Genomic DNA, 14,846 nt, shown 5'->3' with positions numbered 1-14,846 from the left:
CTAGATAGGGAAACAGATTCAGGAAAGGTGTAATAACAACAGGGTTGTTGTGGTGGGAGATGATAATTTCCCAAATATTGATTGATGTCTTCCTAGAGCAAGGGGTATAGATTGGTTGGAGTTTGTTAGGTGTGTTCAGGAAGGTTTCCTGACACGATATATAGATAAGCCTACAAGAGGAGAGAGAGGCTGTCTCTCAGTGGGAGAGCATTTTGGAGATAGTGATCACAATTCTACCTCCTTTACATTGCATTGGAGTGGGATAGGAACGGACAAGTTAGGAAAGCATTTAATTGGAGTAAGGGGAAATATGAAACTATCAGGAAGGAACTTGGAAGCATAAGTTGGGAACAGGTATTCTCAAGGATATGTACGGCAGAAATGTGACAAATGTTCAGGGGATATTTGCGTGGCATTCTGCAAAGGTATGTTCCAATGAGACAGAAAAAGGATGGTAAGGTACAGGAAATGTGGTGTACAAAGGCTGTTGAAAATCTAGTCAAGAAGAAAAGAAAAGCTTACAAAAGGTTCAAAAAACTAGGTAATGATAGGAATCTATAAGCTTAAGAATGAAATTAGGAGAGCTAGAAGGGGCCATGAGAAGGCTTTGGCAAGCAGAATTAAAGAATTAAAGAAAAGTCCAAGGCTTTCTACAAGTATGTGAAAAGCAAGAGGATAATATGTGAGAGAATAGGACCATTCAAGTGTGGAAGTGGACAAGTGTGTATGGAACCAGAGGAGATAGTGAAGATACTTAATGAATACTTTGCTTCAGTATTCACTACGGAAAAGGATCTTAGCAATTGTAGGGATGACTTACAGCGGCATGTATGATCTTTGTATCATCAATGGGGATGGGAGAGGCTCCGGAGGATTGGAGGGTTGCAGATGTTGTTCCCTTATTCAAGAAAGGCAAAGAGATTGCCCAGGAAATTATAGACCAGTGAGTCTTACTTCAGTAGTTGGTAAGTTGACTGAGAAGATCCTGCGAGGCAGGATTTATGAACATTTAGAGAGGCATAGTATGATTAGAAATTGTCAGCATGGCTTTGTCAAAGACTGGTCATACCTTACGAGCATGATTGAATTTTTTGAAGATGTGACTAAACACATTCATGAAGGTCAGCCGTAGATGTAGTGTATATGGATTCCAGCAAGGCATTTGATAAGGTACCCCATGCAGGACTTATTGAGAAGGTAAGGAGGCATGGGATCCAAGGGGACATTGCTTTGTGAATCCAGAATTGGCTTACTCACAGAAGGCAAAGAGTGGTTGTAGACATGTCATATTTTGCATGGAGGTCGGTGACCAGTGGAGTGCCTCAAGGATCTGATCTGGGACTGTTTCTCTTCATGATACAAAATTGTGGATATTCTGGAGGGCTGTCAGAGGTTACAGTGGGACATTGACGGGATGCAAAACTGGGCTGAGAAGTGACAGATAGAGCTCAACCCAGATAAGTGTGACTTGGTTCATTTTGGTTGGTCAAATATGAAATATAGTTTAAAGATAAAACTCTTAGCAGTGTGGAGGATCAGAGGGATCTTGGAGTCTGAGTCCATAGGACACTCAAAGCTGCTGTGCAGATTGACTCTGTAGTTAAGAAGGTATATGGTGCGTTGGCCTTCATCAACCGTGGGATTGAGTTTAAGAGTCAAGAGATAATGTTACAGCTATATAGGACCCTGCTCAGACCTCACTTGGAGTACTGTGCTCAGTTCTGGTCACCTCACTACAGAAAGGATGTGGAAACTATAGAAAGGGTGCAGAGGAGATTTATAAGGATGTTGCCTGGATTGGGGATCATGCCTTAAGAGAATAGGTTGAGTGAACTCGGCCTTTTCTCTTTTGAGCGGTGGAGGATGAGAGGTGACCTGATAGAGGTGTAAATGCTGATGAGAAGTATCGTGTGGATAGTCAGAGGCTTTTTCCCAGGGCTGAAATGGCAAACAAGAGAGGGCACAGTTTTAAGATGCTTGGAAGCAGGTACAAAGATGTCAGGGATAAGTTTTTTTTATGCAGAGTGGTGAGTGAGTAGAATGGGCTGCTGGCAATGGTGGTGGAGGCAGATACGATAGGGTCTTTTTTTGAGATTTTTGGATAGGTACATGGAGCTTAGAAAAATAGGGGGCTATGGGTAAGCCTAGTAATTTCTAAGGTAGAGATATGTTCAGCACAACTTTGTGGGCCGAAGGGCCTGTATTGTGCTGTAGGTGTTCTATGCTTCTGTTTCCAAGAGTTCTCCCAAAGAAGCAGCTGGCCTGATTAACTAATGGCCCAATTAACTGGAATCCACTGTACTTCTGCTTCTTTGGCACCTATTTATCCTGCACCTTCTGAATTGCCCCCAGAATCACCAGCCATTGTTGTTCTGCTGTCATCCCTACTAGATTTGTTTTCAATCGGGAGGGGGGGGGGGCTCACGTGATGACGTAGGATCGAGACGTTGGGAATCTGGCTCTCTCGTAAAAAGTAATGAAATAGGGTTTAAATGAAGAAGAGTTAATAAATATCTACTAGAAACTATTTATAAGTAACTCAGGATTATCTTTTGATATAGCTCCTAAACCGAAACAGAAGATAGCTACTACTTCGAAGACTGCGCAAATTGGCGGGGAAAAAGGCCTAACCGTCTCGGCGAAGCCTCGGACTCAAGTTGGATCTCCTCCCGGCGAAGTGCATGGCACTTCTGATGATGCGGGACAGGAAGTTGCAGCAATGTCGGCGGTCTCTAAGAAGAAATGGCAAGAACAACGAATGCGCGAAGAAACAAGTATGCACGAACAGATATTAACAAAACTACAAATCCCAACTACGGCTGGAAGTGAAACTGGAAGTGAAACGGAAGTGGAATCAGACTCTTTGGGAAATTCAGAGAAAGAAGGAAGAGATTAAAGGAGACATAAAAGATATCCTGATATATATTATGAATGAATTAAAAGCTATAAGAAGGATGCAGAATACACTCGATAAAGTGGTGGAAAAACAAAAGAAGATGGATAATAAAGTTAAAGAGATGGAAGTAAAAGATGAAGAAAACACAGAAAGAATAGATAAGATAGAAGACAATAATCTTGCCTGGACAATAGAAAGAAAACGGATGTTTGAAAAAATAGATGCGCTTGAAAACTCTAGTAGACAAAATAATATCAAAATTGTTGGTCTTATGGAAGGTACAGAGGGAGAAAATCCAATAAAATTCTTTCAAGAATGGATTCTGAAAATTTTGGAAATGAAAGAAGGAAGCCAAGTCATTGAAATTGAAAGAGCACACAGAGCTTTATGACCAAGACCTCAACAAGATCAAAATCCAAGATCAATTTTGATAAAATGCTTAAGGTACCAAGATAAAAAAATGATCTTGAAGGCAGCTACTCAAGGTGCTAAAAAGAGAAATGGGCCATTGATAATAGAAGGGAAAAGAGTTTTTTTTTAATCCAGACATAAGTTACGATCTTCTGAAGAGGTGGAAGGAATTTAATCCAGTGAAAAAATCTTTATGGGAAAAGGGCTATAAATTTTTCTTGAGCTACCCAGCAAAATTGATAATTTTCCTGGATAACGAAGAAAGAAGATTTTTCGTTGACTACTGGAAAGCGGAGAAATTTGTACAAGAATTACCTGATGTCCACGAAGAGAAGTAAAGAATTATAGAAATGAAATGGACTAATGATGAAGACTGAAACAAGGTTGGATTTGACGGACATTTATAAAAAAAATAGTTGAGGAGTATTAATTGGGAGTAGAGACATTAATTATTTTCTTTTTTTTTCTTCACTAATATATTTTCTTTTTTTTTGCGGGGGAGCTGGAGGAGCTCCTGATCGATGGCTGCGAGTTTTATGTGTAGAATCATGGCGATTGCCATGACCGTAAAATGGGGGGGGGAAGTAATGTTGTGTTCTTTTTATTCGCAACACTAGTGGGGGGGTACTTTGTTTTTTTTTATTATATATTAGTTATCTTTCTTCTATTTTTCTTCTTTTTTGCCTGGATGGTTGGGGAGAGACTCATAGCAACATGGAGAATTTTAAAGAGTTCCCAAGGTATTATGAATGATTAATTTACTTAATTTTTTAAGTTTTAATGTTAATGGAATTAATGGACCTGTGAAAAGAAAAAGAGTTTTAACATATATTAAGAAAATGAAAGGAGATATAGCTTTTTTTACAAGAAACACATTTAACAGAAACAGAACATAAGAAATTAAAGAGGGATTGGGTTGGAAATGTCATTGCAGCTTCATTTAATTCAAAATTGAGAGGAGTTGCAATTTTGGTTAATAAATCTTTACCAATTAAAATAAAAAATGTAATAATTGATTCTGTGGGGAGATATGTGATTATACATTGTCAATTTTTTTCAGAATTATGGACTTTCATGAATCTTTATGCACCAAATGAAAATGATGCAAAATTCATACAAGAAGTTTTTTTGAACTTGGCTGATGCACATGATAAAATATTAATTGGCGGAGATTTTAATTTTTGTTTAGATCCAGTTTTGGATAGGTCAACTAAAGTTGCTACAAAATCAAAAGTAATAAAACTAACTTTATCATTAATGAAAGATTTAAACCTGATTGATATATGGAGAAAAATTAATCCAAGAGAAAGAGATTATTCATTTTATTCAAATAGACATAAAACTTACTCAAGGATTGATTTTTTTTATTATCAAAAAATATTCAAGATAGAGTGAAAAGTGTGGAATATAAAGCAAGAATACTGTCAGATCATTCCCCCTTGATAATGACAATGATAATGATGGATAAGGAAGAATTGATTTATAGATGGAGATTTAATTCAATTTTATTAAAACATCAAGATTTTTGTGATTTTATGAAAAAACAGATTCAATTTTTTTTGGATACAAATTTACATTCAGTTGAGGATAAAATTGTATTATGGGAAGCGATGAAAGCATATTTAAGGGGTCAGATTATAAGTTATACATCTAAAATTAAGAAGGACTACATGGCAGAAATAGATCAATTGGAAAAAGATATCATAAAGTTAGAAAAAGAATCTCAAAGATATATGACAGAAGAAAAACGAAGACAACTTGTTAATAAAAAACTACAATATAATACACTCCAGACATATCGTACAGAAAAAGTAATTATGAGAACTAAACAGAAATACTATGAATTAGGTGAAAGATCACATAAAATTCTTGCTTGGCAATTGAAAACAGAACAGGCTTCTAAAACAATAAATGCAATTAGAACAAGTGTAAATAAGGTTACTTATAAACCTTTAGAAATTAATGAAACTTTAAAAAAATTTTATACTGAACTATATCAATCGGAATCACAAAATAAGATTGCTGAGATAGATAAATTTTTATCTCAAATAACCTTTCCAAAATTAAATTTGGAAGAACAGAAAGGATTAGATATGCCCTTTACATTAAATGAGGTTGAAGAAGCTTTAGGATCACTTCAGAGTAATAAATCCCCAGGAGAAGATGGTTTTTCTCCTGAATTTTATAAAAAATTTAAAGATTTATTAATTCCTCCTTTTATGGAATTAAGATACCAAGTGGAAAGAATGCATGAACTCCCACAATCTTTTTTAACAGCAATCATAACTGTATTGCCAAAAAAAGATAGAGATCCTTTAAAACCAACATCATATAGGCCTATTTCTTTGTTGAATACAGATTATAATATAATAGCAAAAATTTTATCTAATGGAATATCTAAATACTTACCAAAATTAATACATATGGATCAAACAGGTTTTATTAAAAACAGGCAATCAATGGATAATATAACCCAGTTAGTATAATTCATTCGGCACAAAAAAGAGAGGAAATGAGTGTGGCAGTTGCTTTGGATGCAGAAAAAGCATTTGATAGATTGGAATGGGATTTTTTATTTAAGGTATTGGAAAAATATGAGTTAGGAAAATCTTTTATACAATGGATTAAAACCTTAAATACTAATCCTCAAGCTAAAGTAGTTACAAATGGTCAGATTTCAACACCATTTTGCTTAACGAGGTCAACTAGACAAGGCTGCCCATTATCACCTGCTTTATTTGTAATGGCAATAGAACCATTAGCTGAATTAATTAGAACAGATTCAGACATTGGGGGCTTTAGAGTTAATCAAGAAGAATATCAGATTAATTTATTTGCTGATGATGTTTTGATTTATTTAACAAACCCATTGCAATCTTTGCAAAGATTATCTTTTAGATTGGAAGAATATGGGAAAGTATCAGGGTATAAAGTAAATTGGGATAAAAGTGAAATTTTACCCCTTACCAAAGGAAATTATAAACAATGTCGATTAGTAACTCAATTTCGATGGTCAATAAATGGGATAAAATATTTAGGTATTAGAGTTGATAATAATGTAAAAAATTTATATAAGCAAAATTATTTGCCATTATTAAAAAAAATAAAAGAGGATCTTGATAAATGGATGATGTTACCAATAACATTAATAGGCAGAGTTAATGCTGTAAAAATGAATATATTTCCTAGATTGCAATATTTATTCCAAACTTTACCAATACAATTACCTCAGAAGTTTTTTCAAGAACTGAATAAATATGTAAGGAAATTTCTTTGGAAAGGAAAGATGTCAAGAATATCATTGGAAAAATTGACATGTAAATTTGATTCAGCAGGGTTACAACTTCCAAATTTTAAGAATTATTATAAAGCAAATCAACTTAGATTTATTGCGTCTTTTTTTGATGACGAAAAACTGGCATGGATTAGAATAGAATTAGATAAAATAACCATATATAACAACCACATATAACCATATAACAATCACAGCACGGAAACAGGCCATCTCGGCCCTCCTAGTCCCTGCCGAACTCTTAATCTCACCTAGTCCCACCTACCCGCACTCAGCCCATAACCCTCCACTCCTTTCCTGTCCATATACCTATCCAATTTTACCTTAAATGACACAACTGAACTGGCCTCTACTACTTCTACAGGAAGCTCATTCCACACAGCTATCACTCTCTGAGTAAAGAAATACCCCCTGGTGTTTCCCTTAAACTTCTGCCCCCTAACTCTCAAATCATGTCCTCTCGTTTGAATCTCCCCTACTCTCAATGGAAACAGCCTATTCACGTCAACTCTATCTATCCCTCTCAAAATTTTAAATACCTCGATCAAATCCCCCCTCAACCTTCTACGCTCCAATGAATAGAGACCTAACTTGTTCAACCTTTCTCTGTAACTTAAGTGCTGAAACCCAGGTAACATCCTCGTAAATCGTCTCTGCACTCTCTCTAATTTATTGATATCTTTCCTATAATTCGGTGACCAGAACTGCACACAATATTCTAAATTTGGCCTTACCAATGCCTTGTACAATTTTAACATTACATTCCAACTTCTGTATTCAATGCTTTGATTTATAAAGGCCAGCGTTCCAAAAGCCTTCTTCACCACCCTATCTACATGAGACTCCACCTTCAGGGAACTATGCACTGTTATTCCTAGATCTCTCTGTTCCTCTGCATTCCTCAATGCCCTACCATTTACCCTGTATGTTCTATTTGGATTATTCCTTCCAAAATGTAGAACCTCACACTTCTCAGCATTAAACTCCATCTGCCAACATTCAGCCCATTCTTCTAACCGGCATAAATCTCCCTGCAAGCTTTGAAAAACCACCTCATTATCCACAACACCTCCTACCTTAGTATCATCGGCATACTTACTAATCCAATTTACCACCCCATCATCCAGATCATTTATGTATATTACAAACATTGGGCCCAAAACAGATCCCTGAGGCACCCCGCTAGTCACCGGCCTCCATCCCGATAAACAATTATCCACCACTACTCTCTGGCATCTCCCATCTAGCCACTGTTGAATCCATTTTATTACTCCAGCATTAATACCTAACGACTGAACCTTCTTAACTAACCTTCCCCTTACTAACCTTTCTATCTTTCTACCTTTTTATCCTAAACTAACCTTTCTCCTAAAATAGGAGAAAACATACCAGAAGATTTTATATATAAATGGGAATCCAAATGGATACAGGAAAAAAAATCTCCTATATTAAGACACTTGATTGATTTATGGAATAAGGTAAATATGGATGATGAGATAAAGAAATCTTTATTAGCAAAAAGAACTTTAATTCAAAATGGGCTTATTCCTTTTACAATGGATAATAAACTTTTATATAATTGGTTCCAAAAGGGGATTAAATATATAGGTGATTGTTTTGAAGGAGGTATATTGATGTCGTTTGATCAATTAAAAAATAAATATAAAATATCAAATAACACTCTTTTCTGTTATTTTCAATTAAAGGCTTATTTACGAGAAAAGCTGGGACAAACAATGTTGATGCCAAAACCTAGTGAAATAGAAATATTAATTCAAAAAGGAAAAATTAAAAAATTTACATCTTGTATGTATAATTTGATTCAAAAACAGACAATTAAATCAGGAATTCATAAATCAAGACAAAAATGGGAATTTGATTTTAATGTTAAAATTGATGGAAAAAACTGGTCAAGATTATGTTCTGATAGTATGAGAAATACAATAAATGTTTGACTTAGATTAATACAATATAATTTTTTACATCAATTATATATAACACCACAGAAAATAAATAGATTAAATTCAAATATGTCTGACCAATGTTTTCGATGTAATCAAGAAATTTGTACTTTTTTACATTCTACTTGGTCTTGTTTTAAAATTCAACCATTTTGGATAAATCTAAGACTTTTATTGGAACAAGTTACTGGAGTACAACTCCCACATAGTCCAGTATTATTTTTATTAGCAGACATTGAAGGGACAATACCGAAATTTAAATTGAATAAGTATCAGAAAAAATTTATAAAAATTGCATTGGCGGTAGCCAAAAAAGTTATCGCAGTTACTTGGAAATCTGATTTATATTTAACTATGAATTGTTGGAATAATGAAATACGTAGTTGTATTCCACTTGAAAAAATTACATACAATCTAAGAAATGAATATGATATATTTTTTGAAAATTTGGCTCCCATACTTACAAAAGATAGGATTAAATACATAGGTCCTTTGAAGATAAAATTATAAAGTAATTGGGGAAAGTAAAAATAAATATTAAGATTATTTTGAACTCCATGGAGCATGTGGGGATCCTCCGATATCCAGGCAATCTTTCTCTTTTTTTCTTTCTTTAGATAAGGGTTAAGGGGGGGGGGGAGGGTTAATATTATTTTTCTCACTATTTTATCATCACATTTATTCTTTGTATTTTTCTAAAATTTAATAAATAAATAAAAAAAAAATTAAAAGATCTGCTTTCAATCAACTTTGGTCAGTTTCTCTCCCATGCCTCTGAAATTCCTTTTACTCCACTGATAAATCTAACTTTATCTTCTCCCCCTGAAACTACAGGGTGAATTCTGCAATTTCTTAACTCTACTACAAGGATTCTACATCTTCCATATCTATGTCACATCTTTCTAAGGATTTGATTTAATTTTTTACCAACAGATCTACTCCAATTTCTGATAATCCTTATTCACCCTCATCTCTTATTCTCTTTCCTTCAGTTCTCCCATTTTGTCCTTTTTCCCTTACCCCTCATCACCATCCCCCTTCCTCCTTTTATTCTATCTATCTACAACTCACATATTTCACCTACAGGCTTTCCCATCCACTTCCATCTGTTCTTCACCTCTCCACTAATGGTTTTTCATTATCACCTGGTTGTCAGATTCAAGCATTGGAAGTCTTTGTCTTTCTGCTTATCTCTATCCCCTCTATGGATATCATCTGCCCTCATTTTTTGTTTACCTCCATCTACATCCAACTGCCTTTGACTCCCAACTCCATCTTGCCTCCTCACAGATCTGGCTTGATTTGTCTCATTCACTATTCCTCCTCAGTTCATCATTCTCCTTCTGCTCTCTATTTTGGCTATCTTCTTTCTCTCACCTTTGTGCTCATGGAGGGTTTTGAGCTGAAACATTGACAACTCTCCGTACTCACCCCACTGAGTTTCTTCAGCAGATTGTTGCTCAAGATTTCAGCAACTGCAATCTTTCATGATTCCTTAACCTATCTATATCTGCTTAAAGCCTTTCTGCAACATTTCACAAATATGTTGTGGTTGTCATTGTTCATCATGTTCTGAGTAAGACAAAAGCATCTAATCTGTAGTGTTGTGATATATGTATAGAGCTGGCTCATTAGACAATGTGATCTCAAAAGTTTCTTTCACAGACAGACAGAGGCACATGGAACTTAATTTCCAAGATTTTCTCCTTCATGAATGATTCTGGAAATTTGGATATTTGGAGATTTCCACAACCCAAGGATAAAGTGCTTTCATTCTTTTCACATGTTTATCATTCTTACTCCAAGTAAGCCTAGTAATCCAATAGTTAAATACACTTTATGAATATGGTTTCAACTTCGGAAATTTTTTGGGTTGAATCAATTTATTTTAGCAAGTCATATTATATCTAACTTTTTTTCCTATCCCTCTATTATGGACCAAGCCTATTTGACTTGGAAAACTAAAGGTATATTACAATTTTGTGATTTATTTTTGGATAATTGTTTCATGTCCTTTGAACAATTATCTAACAAATATAATTTATCTAGATTCCATTTCTTTAGATATTTACAGGTTAGAAACTTTTTAAATACCGTCCTTCCTACTTTCCCGAATCTATATTCAATGGATAGTTTGGAAAAATTTTTAGATTTAAATCCTTTTCAGAAAGGTGCAATAGCAACTATCTACAATATAATTATGAAAATACGTTCAGATGCATCTAATAAAATTAAAAATGAGTGGGAAAGGGAACTTAAGCTTATTTTACCTATCGAAAAATGGGAAAAAAATTCTTCAATTAGTTAATTCATCCTCTATATGTGCTAAACATTTGTTGATACAGTTTAAAGTAGTGCACAGAGCCCATATGTTTAAGAATAAATGAGCTCGTTATTACTCTCATTTAAGTCCAGTGTGTGATAGATGTCATTCTGAAACAGCCTCTTTAGCTCACATGTTTTGGTCATGTTCCTCTTTGAAAAAATATTGGGAAGATATCTTTGATTTTATTTCAACTGTATTGAAACTGTATTGATTTACAACCTCATCCTATTACTGCAATTTTTGGTTTACCAATGATAGAACCACATCACTTAAACTCTTTAGCACGTCAGATAATTGCATTTCTTACATTAATAGCTGAAAGATCTATTTTGCTGAATTGGAAATAGATTAATCCTCCCACCATATTTCACTGGTTCTCTCAAACTATGTTATGTTTAAACTTTGAAAAAAATCAGAAGATTTATATATGATCCATCCATTATTGTTTTAATATATGCAGAGAGGTTTGGAATTAATGACACTAATGGTTCTTTTTTGATGTTACAAACAGCCCATGTTCTTTTCTTTTTCTTAGTTTTTGGCTAGTATTGTCTAGATTAGTTTTTTTGGGGGGTATATATATATTTTTTTCTTTTTGGATATGTTAATCCCTTCTTCTATGTATACTTACATTTCTACTAGAACAATTTTGGGAGGTTTATTACCTTTGTATTAACTGAATACATATTTATATATGTTAACCATTAACAATGTAATCCCAATAATTGTATAGTAATATGTTATATTCATTATTTTGATATTAATAAAAAGATTGAAAAAGAAAAGAAAAAAAAATTACTAGGCTTACCTATAGCCCTCTATTTTTCTAAGTTCCATGTCCCTATCCAAAACTTTCTTAAAAGACTCCATCGTATCCGCCTCCACCACCATTGCTGGCAGCCCATTCCACGCACTTACCACTCTCTGAGTAAAAAACTTACCCCTGACATCTCCTCTGTACTTACTCCCCAGCACCTTAAACCTGTCTCCTCTTGTGGCAAACATTTCAGCCCTGGGGAAAAGCCTCTTGACTATCCACACGATCAATGCCTCTTATCACCTTATACACTTCTATCAGGTCAGCTCTCATCCTCCATCACTCCAAGGAGAAAAAGCCGAGTTCACTCAACCTATTCTCATAAGGCATGCTCCCCAATCCAGGAAGCATCCTGGTAAATATCCTCTGCACCCTTTCTATGGCTTCCACATCCTTCCTGTCATGAGCCAACCAGAACTGAGCATAGTACTCCAAGTGGGGTCTGACCAGTGTCCTATATAGCTGCAACATTACCTCTCAGCTCCTAAATTCAATTCCACGATTGATGAAGGCCAATACACCGTACACTTTCTTAACCACAGAGTCAACCTGCCCAGCTGCTTTGAGTGTCCTATGCACTCAGACCACAAGATCCCTCTGATCCTCCATACTGCCAAGAGTCTTACCATTAATACTATATTCTGCCATCATACTTGACCTACCAAAATGAACCACTTCACATTTATCTGGGTTGAACTCCATCTGCCACTTCTTAGCCGTTTTGCTTCCTATCAATGTCCCGCTGTATTGTCGGACAGCCCCCTCACAATTCTCAACACCCCCAACCTTTGTGTCATCAGCAAATTTACTAACCCATCCCCCCACTTCCTTATCCAGGTTATTTATAAAATCACGAAGAGTCAGGGTCCCAGAACAGATCCCTGAGGCATGCCACTCATCACAGACCTCCATGCAGAATACGACCTGTCTACAGGCTCTTGCTTTCTGTGGGCAAGCCAGTTTTGGATCCACAAAGCAATGTCTCCTTGGATCTCATGCCTCCTTACTTTCTCAATAAGCCTTGCATGGGGTACCTTATCAAATGCCTTGCACTATATCCATATACACTATATCTACCTCTCTTCCTTCATCAATGTGTTTAGTTACATCCTCAAAAAATTCAATCAGGCACGTAAGGCATGACCTGTCCTTGACAAAGCCATGTTGACTATTCCTAATCATATTATACCTCTCCAAATGTTCATAAATCCTGCCTCTCAGGATCTTCTCCATTAACTTACCAACCACTGAGGTAAGACTCACTGGTCTATAATTTCCTGGGCTATCTCTACTCCCTTTCTTGAATAAAGGATCAACATTCGCAACCCTCCAATCCTCTGGAACCTCCCCCATCCCCATTGATGATGCAAAGATCATCGCCACAGGCTCAGCAATCACCTCCCTCACCTCCCATAGTAGCCTGGGGTACATCTCATCTGGTCCCTCAAAGTTTAAAGTCTATCCAATTTAGCCTGGTGGTAGTGCCACACAACGCAGTGAAGGGTTCCTTCAATGTGCAGATGGGATTTAGTCTCCACAAATACTGTACGGTGGTCACTTCTACCAATTCTGTCATGGACAGATGCTTCCATGGCAGGCAGCTTGGTGAGAATGAGGTCAAGTGTGTTTTTCCCCTCACCATCTGCTGTAGTCCCAGTCTAGTAGCTATCTCCAGTAGGACATGACCAGCTCAGTCTGTGGTGGTACCACCAAGCCAATCTTGATGATAGATATTGAAGTCTCTTACCCAGAGTACACTTTGTGCATATACAGAATGGTACAATCCAGTGCTCATTGTTTCCAGTAGTGTATGTTAATGTTAAAACTCTTCTGGGAATTCCTAAGAGCATCACATTACTTTTTGCCATCTGTCAGCTCTCCATAAAGTAGCTCTTCTGTATTTTGTCTTTTTGTCATTCTTCTCACAAGTCATGTCCACCTGATTTGTGATTCTTTCAACAGACTGTAAATGTTGGGCAGATTAGTTTAGCACAGAACCAAGTATTTGATATCAAATATTCTGTACAGACAGAGCACGTGGAAATGGTTAAACATCTGTCATGTCTGCAGTACACCATGTTTTGCAAGCATAAAGTAGGTATGACCACAACACAACATCTCAAAAGATTAAAATATTAAAAACTACTTGGGCAGGTACATGGATTAAAAATGGTTTTGAGGGATATGGGCCAAATCCAGGCAAATAGGATGAGCTTAGATAAGAATAATCGTATATTTACGGTGGAAGTTGATCATTTCCTGATCAGTCAGGGTATAAAAGGATATGGTGTGAAAGCAGGTGTATAGCATTGAGTGGGATACCAGGTCAGCCCATGCAGCCGACTCAATGGGCTAAATGGCCTGATTCTGCTCCTATATCTTATGGTGTTAATAAGCATGGATCAGTTGGGCTGAGGTGCCTGTTTCCATGCTGTATGACTCTGACTCTATTCACTGTTGTAAACTATCCAGTTGAAATATGAGATGTTTCTCTAGGACAGGTGTTCCCAATAATACCATGGATCCCTACTATTAACCAAGGGTTCTGTTGACCTCAGGTTGGAAAATCTTGCTCTAAGGAATTGAGAGATATAGCAGAGCTATTGACACACAATGAAGGGTGGTTCACCTGTGCTTTCCTGAAGACTACAATATTTCCTTTTGTCTAGTCCATGTTGAAACTTAGGTTGTTTTTCTCACACTATTTGAAAGCCTCTTAACCTCCTCTCTGCACACCAACTCACCACTATTGCTGATGAGGCCACCCGCTGTACTATCATCAGCAAACTTGATGCAGTTTGAACTGAATCTGGCAGTGCAGTTGTGAGTCTGCAGTGTTAACAACAATGGACTGAGCAAAAAACCTGAGGGGCACCAGTGCTCAGTGTGATGGAGCCTGAGGTGTGACTGCCGACTCGGACTGGCAGGGTTTTTCTGTGAAGAAGTCCAAGATCAGTTACAGAGAGGGGTGTTAGGTCCTAATGAGGACAGTTTACTTTCCCGCCTGAGGGATGATCCTGTTAAGTGCTGAGCTGAAGTCAATGAACAACATCCTGGCCTTTGAGGCATCGGTTTCTAGGTGGGAAAGGAGGGAGGGGAGGGCAGAGACTATGGCATCAACTTTGGACTGGCTTGAGTGGTAG

The 14,846-nt window shown here is 36.4% G+C and overlaps 1 protein-coding gene across 1 annotated transcript in view; it reads right to left on the bottom strand.

The window, feature by feature from the left end:
• fer1l4 (fer-1 like family member 4) overlaps nt 1-2,835 on the bottom strand; it is a 397,456-nt gene extending 394,621 nt beyond the window's left edge. Inside the window, exon 1 of the mRNA XM_059981120.1 lies at nt 2,632-2,835. The gene's annotated coding sequence lies outside the window, so the exon portion shown is untranslated. The remainder of the gene's footprint in view (nt 1-2,631) is intronic.
• Between the last annotated feature and the right edge of the window lie 12,011 nt (nt 2,836-14,846).

Source organism: Hypanus sabinus, chromosome 9 (assembly GCF_030144855.1).
Source record: "Hypanus sabinus isolate sHypSab1 chromosome 9, sHypSab1.hap1, whole genome shotgun sequence".
NCBI lineage: Eukaryota > Metazoa > Chordata > Chondrichthyes > Myliobatiformes > Dasyatidae > Hypanus > Hypanus sabinus.
Note: the sequence above shows the minus strand (reverse complement) of the source record. Positions and strands in the feature narration are given on the sequence as shown.